The sequence below is a fragment of the Rutidosis leptorrhynchoides genome, chromosome 3, assembly GCF_046630445.1.
Source record: "Rutidosis leptorrhynchoides isolate AG116_Rl617_1_P2 chromosome 3, CSIRO_AGI_Rlap_v1, whole genome shotgun sequence".
NCBI lineage: Eukaryota > Viridiplantae > Streptophyta > Magnoliopsida > Asterales > Asteraceae > Rutidosis > Rutidosis leptorrhynchoides.
Window position 1 is genome coordinate 67668058 of NC_092335.1, and position 8083 is coordinate 67676140.

Sequence of the window (8083 nt, forward strand, 5' to 3'; positions counted from 1 at the left end):
AATATAACATATTAATTCAAGTAATCCACTAAGGATCAAGTACGCATTTAATTACTTTAAATACGAAAAAGTTTCACGTAGCCACGGTTAACTATTCTGAAAAAAAAATTGGCGTATGAAAATTGTATGATTTAACTAACGATCGTCAAGTATTTAACGGAAGTTTTAACGGAAAAACTCGGGTTGTTACAAATACCTTCATGGAAAAAACATTGTACACTTTGATCTGAAAAGTTATAACTTGTCAATCTCCGTGATCCACATCGCCCCATATGCAAGGTTTGTGGTACTTTGTAAGCTATCTCACTATATGCCTCTTAACTGGAAATTTAGTTCTATTTTAGTCACTGCAATAACTCTGTGTTTATTAGAATAATATGACATGGGGAATGATAACATTCATACACTTTTTAAGGTCTTAAATTGGATAGTACATTTACCTTGCAGTAGTTTTTAGATTCATTTGTTACAACCTTTTTAAGGTTAGTATAGTTGTTTCTGTCATAGTATTTTTGAGCTGATGTACTTTGTGGATTCATTACAAATGAATATACCTGACAAATGGGTCAGGTTGGGTCGGTTTGGGTAACGAGCAAAAATATTTGGGTTGAAATGGGTCATGGGTCAAACGGGTAAAAATTTTAAACGGGTACAAACGGTTCAGGTAGAGTCGGTTTGTGTAACAAGTCGAAACAGGTAACGGGTGAAATGGGTCAAATATGTCCAAACAGGTCATATGCTTTTACATTTGATTTTTTACATTTATTATATTGTTTTAGTTATTATTAGTTATTATTAATTATTAATATTTATCAAAATATACTACTTAGTTGTATTATATTGTTATAGTCTTTTTATAATGTTTTTACAATTTTGTTCAACTTCATGCTTTCCTTTGATTTGTACCTTATACATAATTTTTGTAGATTACATTGATGTGCTCATAGATAATATATTACATTTGGAATTTTTATTACTGAAATTCGCAAATCTTGCGGGTCTTAACCTACAGGTTTTAGACATGTTTCCTTTAGCAATTACATATGAATTTTGTAAACTAGATGCATGAATGTAAGCTGTTATAATTGTGGATAGTACTAATTCTGCAATTTCCACCTACAAGAAGAATAACAGATATATATTAGATATATATTGTGTAACTATATTGTTCGATTAGGCAATCTCAACGCTTTGTACTTCTGTCTATTTTGTTACAATGGTAGCGTTATAAGTTGGTTTTACATAAATAATTGATATTTAGAACTTTTAACAAACATTCTATCAATTGTATCACACTAAATAAAAATGTATATAAATACATTTTAAATATAATTTTTTTATTAAAATCACAATTCTTATAAAAAACCCGCAAGGTTACGAGTCTTAAACTAGTTTACTTTTCAATTCAAACAAAAATCGTTACCTTAAGAGTGCATGTACCATCTTATTACTTTTCATTTATTATTTTATATTAAAAAACGTTATATTATATTACTACTCATTATTTAGTAGTATTATTATGTCACTTCTAAAATTATAAATAAACTTTATCAAACATATTCGGTGACTTGATATCCTATCTTTGTTTTCTATATATAAGTTATTATTATTATTATTATATAAATATAAATTTCAGGTATTTACATTGACGGTTTATGAAGAAGGACATCATAAATGAGGTCATGAAGTTCGAGATGGTTGTCTCGGATCACATCCTGCTGTTTTAATAGCGACATCATCCTTAAGTGTGTCCTTCAACGGAAATTGACCCTCGGTGAGCTTGAAGAAACACAAGTGCCCTAAATCAGCAAAATCATCCGCGATACTACCACAACCTATCAATTGCCAAAGATGGAAAAATGATATTTTGTTTTCCGTTCATCTTTTTAAAATTGCTAGGATAAATATTTTGTTTAGAATATAATATCAGTAAATAAACGAAAGACAAAATAACAAGTGGTTGACAAATTAGCTTAAACATGAATGCACTAACATGATCATATTGAATTCATACAAATATAGTTGAAATCTGTAAAGATGCCTTACCTGTCATATCGGTGATCTTGGCAGTATAAGAACCTGGAGAGAGACCTTTACATATCTTGACATTAGAAGGATTCAAATCGCCGTGAAAGATTCCAAGTTGATGTAAAGATAAGAGTCCATTAGTTGCATCCCTGCATTTAATAATTGCCATGAAAAAAATATATGATGAAATCACATAATTAATACGATGAGCCCCATCAAGAGGTAAATTTTAAAGCCTTCTACTACTGAAAGGGTCTTTCACTTTTTTCGTATCCCCGGGCGGGCGGTTAAAAGCGTCATACTAACATGTTGAAAGTCACTTGACTTGTTATCAACAAACAAATACTTTATAAAAGGGTATTGATGTTTTCTAATGACATCCATTAAAAATAAATATAATGTATAAATTAGTACATTAAATCGGTTGAAGCAAGTTATTTTTAGAAAATGATTAACTATTTTCAATGTACAAGCAAATTAAGCATGTCAGAATTTCTTAAATTTCTTAGAGACAACCCTTAGAGTTGTCACTAGAAATGTTCAAGAGTGTCAACAATACCTGGCAAACGGGTCAGGTTAGGTCGGTTCGGGTAACGGGTCAAACCGGTTTTGGGTTGAGATGGGTCATGGGTCATGGGTCAAACGGGTCCAAATGGGTTGGGTAACGGGTCCAAATGGATCATGTGTAGAAACAAGTCATATATTTTTACATTTGATTTTTTTGTGTTTGTTATATCATTTTAGTTATCATTAGTTACTATATATATATATTTATATATAAGAAAATATTAATTAATATATATAACGAATGATATAACTATGAATGTTTTCATAAATGTTTAGCGGATGAAACTTGTTATGTTTAACTTAACCCATTTGACCAATTCACAAGACCTATTAGACCTATCTCTATTTATTAAGCTTTAGGAATTGATACACATTAGACTTGTTACTTTATATTTTGTATAGGAGCCAATAGGTTCGAGGAAAACCGATTGGCCTTTTTTTTTTTTTTAAGTTTTGATTTACATTGTCAGGCCTAATTTTTCTCAAGACCCAATTCACCCAATTGACCCAAATCTGAGAGTATGAGTCTCAATTGACAAGTATACTTACAACTAGAAAATAAAGCAAAAGAAGAATCAAGTTTCTAATCCGTGCTTTCATTGCAATTGCAATTTTAGTCTAAACTTAGACGACGCATTTTTATGACATGTTACCTGAGCCGCCCATTTTGCCACAAGGGTCCCATTCAACAGGAAAATCAAAGAAAAATAGCTTAACTACACATTTAGTCATAGACTTTGTTCACAGATAAAATAAATAAAGTTGTAGATATCCAAGACTAACCTCAAGAAATCTTTCGTTTTCCCAGCCAACTTATGATCTGGTGACGATATAATATCATCTAAGCTACAAATGTAAGGCTCAATAACAACATTATATAGAAGTGGACGTCTTCCACAATTAACGACAAAAGAACGTTGGGTTGACCAATACACGCTTGCAAAATTTTGACCTCCTTTAAATCAGAATCATCAGGAGCATTTACTTTCGAAATTTGTCGCGTAAGAACAGGTCTATCAGAACAAGTCCCATTCGTCAGACTTGTACGGTTACAAGGCGTAAGAAATTCTATATCAGGAAGTTCTTCTTTTTAGATCTTGATCGTTCATCATGAATGATTCTATTATTCTGCATGAACCCCAAAAGATCGCCAGGAATTTGAAAAATGGCGTTATGAAAAGAACTTAACTCTCGTAATCGCTCATCACCTGAAGTCAAAGTCTGAGGAGAACATAAGCTGCAGCCAGGACATTTATATGGTTTTAATTCTGAAAATCTCAAGAAGGACCAAGACTCGTTTGTTCTGGTGGGATTATATTCAAGCAGGTAATTAGTCAACAAGAACTTGAGGCTTTGACCAAATACATCTAAATCAGATCCACTTAAATTGTAAACCATCTGTTGTTGTCGGTGTACTAGAACTTGAAGCCTCTCCATCTGACTTTAAAATAGCAGTTGTTTTAGGCCCAACAGAAATTTCAGAATCCACACTAGACAGCAGCTAGCAGAGTTTTATCACCATGAACTCCTACTAGCTTCACATCTTCAACCCCCATTTAAAAGTGGTTTGCGATCGTACTGAAAACAACAAAAGTGAGTGTAAGAGGTTCAATGATGGCAAATTCAAAATTCAAAACATTAATGAAATTAACAAGTAATAAAAGAATTAGTATGCTGATTAACTCACCTTGCCTATGGAGTTTTTTTCAGTAACATAGAAGCGGCCATCTTCAACATCAATGAGGTAATTATAAACGCCATCTTTCTGTTGATTAATTGGCTTAAATGTTGCCATGTTGGTTTGCTCGTTGAAAATCGACGAAGACCCCGAATAATGAGATTAGAATCTATAAATGGACCTTTCCACATACAAAGTGTACCTTTTGGATCAATAACCATAGACAATGGCTCCAAAACTATTAATGTATACGGTTGTGTTAACATACGATACACCGGGCCTACAGGCATGTCGAACTGAAAAGCATGCCATTTCATATAACGAAAATTCTCGAGTACAATAATTTATAATTTTCTCGGACCACTTTTTCAGGATCACCTGTGTGAATAAGTATAATCCTTGCATAACAAGAATAATGATTGTACACACCGGTGAAAAAGATTAGGAAATACATCAGAAGAGCATCCCGAAATCATGATTACTTTGATTGAAACCCCTAATTGGCGAATACAAACAGGATAAACTCTCTTAGAAAACTAATCAACAACAAAACAAAGAGTGTAGCAAAGTGTTAGAATATAAAAGAAAGAAATATTACGACGGAGTATATTATACCAGAAAGAAATATAAAGTCGCGAGAAGAGGAATGAATCAGATGTTGGAAGATTTATTGTTGGATATGTTGGAAGATTTATTGTTGGTTGAGATTTCTTTTCTAATCAATGACCGGATATATCCGTAAATCACGAGGTATCACTTATCGAAAGTAATTATTTAACCTTTAGACCATTTTTAACCGTGGCTGTGAACGTCACGAGCAGTTAGTGCACTTTTTGGCCAAAAAATGCAATCTGACTGTGACATGACAATGTCAGTTTCTGACATTTTTAACCGTCGTGTCACCTTTTTGTGTTAATTATTGGGTTAGGGTGATGTGGTAAAATCTGATTGAAAATTTGGTAGAAAAAAATTAATTAATACTAAAATATATTTTTACTAATTAAATCTTAAAATTATGTGATTGGCCAAAGAAAACTCACGAATGAAGATGAAATTCGTCATGTTGGTGACTGACGAATGAAGATGAAACTAACTGACGCCCGTTAGGGGCCGTTAGTTTTCGTCACTTGTGTACAAGTCATCTGACGGATGAAAACTAAAGATGGGTTAGAATTGGTCTTATTGTCGGGGTTACACGAATATTACTTTGGGATAAGACAAAAATTATATTCTAACTTTTGACACAAAGCAAGAACCCGTTTGCTAGTGGTATTCAGTGTTTTTCTTACTGTGACGACCCGAAAATTTCCGACCAAATTTAAACTTAATCTTTATATGATTCCGACACGATAAGCAAAGTCTGTAAGGTTGAGTCTCAAAAAGTTTGAACTGTTTCATATATTCAATTGACCTTCGACTGCTCTCGACGATTCACGAACAATTAATTGTAAATAGATATGTGTGTATGTATATATAAATAATAATTCGAAATATAATTTGAAGTATTATATGTTGTTGTTATTAAAAATTAATAAAATAAAAATAGGATATTATAATAATTATTATATATAAATAAAGTATATTAAAAATAAATATTAAATGATTGTAATACTCGTTTGATGTTTTGATTATTATTAAGAAAGTTAAATTCAAACTTATGTAATTTTAAAATAAACGGTGATACGAAAATGAGTTCTATAAATTTTAGGCTTAGTAAAAATGTATTTAGGAGCTATTTATTTAATTTTAAAACTTTTTATATTTTACTTGGGAGTGGGAGTGAATAATTAATGTAATTTTTATTTAATAATTAATGATCGAATTTTATACCATAATGACCAAAATAAATAAATATAGTTAATTTAAAAATATGGGATTTTTCCGAAGACTTTTATCCGCCACTGATTAACGACGGGGTACGATTTAACAGTCCGTGAAATCTGTCGGTAGCTTACCAACAAATAAGATTCACGAGATTTTATATATCCTTACTGTTTTTGGTTTTATGTTTCCACTATCTAATTAATATAGACTATATATATATATATATATATATATATATATATATATATATATATATATATATATATATATATATATATATATATATATATATATATATATTCATATATATGTAACATGCATGTGACCATCAATACTAATTATTAGATGATTCTGTTTAGTCTACAACTGTAATCAACTTTCTAAATTGCAAATCACATTATTAAAATTTTGTTGTGTAGTCATGGGACCGAAATATTCCTCATAATATATGTATATCTATGTTATGCACGGAAAGGAATTAGATATATCCACTTCTCTCTTTGTTCTTTTATATTAATCCTTCACTCTTGTACACTCATAATCACATGAACGATCTATTGTAATTACTATTTCCGGTATCTAATTACAACCACTACACGTCACCCCACAATCATCATCTTCATCAAGACAACCACCCCGACCCATAACAAACCACCACCACTCTCTTCTTCATCGACAACCATTCACAACCGTCACCACCTTTCATTTTCGGTCGAGCATTTATACCACCAACACTCCCTTCGTGAACCCATATTCCGTATCAACAAACCTAATCACCAACTAATTAACCAGCGACCACCTTATTAAACCATTATCTTAAATCACTACCCTTCAACTTCTTGAGTCATTATCCTCTTTGCTATCATCAATCATAACCTCATCACTTTTCTTTGTTCCAACTTGGCCAAGAATCACATCGAGAACCACAACAACCATCGGTCTTGCTACCCTTTTCATGTTATTCAAAACCCACAAACTCAATAACCCAACACCATTGTCAACCATCTAACCAACACCTTTAAACATCATCATCTTAATGCGATGATTCTGTTTAACAGTTTGTTGTTGCAAACCGAAACCCACTTAGATGAAGATGAATAGTGTTTAGTGATTATATTGTTAAACAAGAATGATACATGTATGATGAGGCGTACAGTGACGAGAGAAGGATGATGATATTATTTTAAACAACTGGCAAGTTCTTTTTTTTGTATTTATGGCCAACCACCCCCACTAGATAACCCCACTTGTTGATCATTAAAGAGAAAGAAATCGATATAATTTTTCACTAGTCTAATTGAGCTGTTAAACAGGCCACAACCACAAAAGCAATCGAACTAGAATCATGGGTACTAAGGCTTGGGCAGTAATTTTTTCTTTCATATTGGATTTCTATTTGGGCCAAACTATTTCTTGTATGAATTTCAATTTGGGCCGAATTATAATTAGATAAGGAAGTATAGGACTAATATGATTTATGATGATGGTAATGGGTGACGATGATGATTATCATGGAGTGATAATTGGATCACATGATGCTGGTACAAGAATTGAGAAGACGATGATGATAGAAATTATAGATAGGATGATGATCAACAAAACTGCTAATGATACGCTGTTGCTGTTACTTGTTTTCTGATCAACCGAATCCCAACCCACAACCAAAACTACTATTATCCTATCATTCTTGCAGCCATTCAAACCATTTTTTTCCATTGTTGTTGATGTACGGTTATACGATGTCATAATCATCTCTTAATTTCATCGTTAACATCATCTTCACTAATTAAACCATTACCTTCCCTCTACATCGTCACCATCGACAACCCTTTAAAACTGCTAATTGTTGTTCGAAGGTAAAGAAAAGAGAGAACGATGGAGGAACTACTATTATTACACGTTCACCTATTACGGTGGTGTATTGTTATTTGATTAACAAAACCATCATGTATTGTTATTTGATTAACAAAACTATCGGTTATGTTT

General features: G+C 32.0%; 1 long non-coding RNA gene across 1 annotated transcript; it reads right to left on the minus strand.

Moving 5' to 3' along the window:
• Positions 1-1581: 1581 nt before the first annotated feature.
• LOC139896272 (uncharacterized) lies at positions 1582-4780 on the minus strand. The gene is made up of 4 exons (XR_011776181.1): positions 4283-4780; positions 3379-4173; positions 2047-2177; positions 1582-1835 (listed from the first exon to the last, which is right to left on the minus strand). It is a non-coding gene; the product is annotated as an uncharacterized lncRNA (long non-coding RNA).
• Between the last annotated feature and the right edge of the window lie 3303 nt (positions 4781-8083).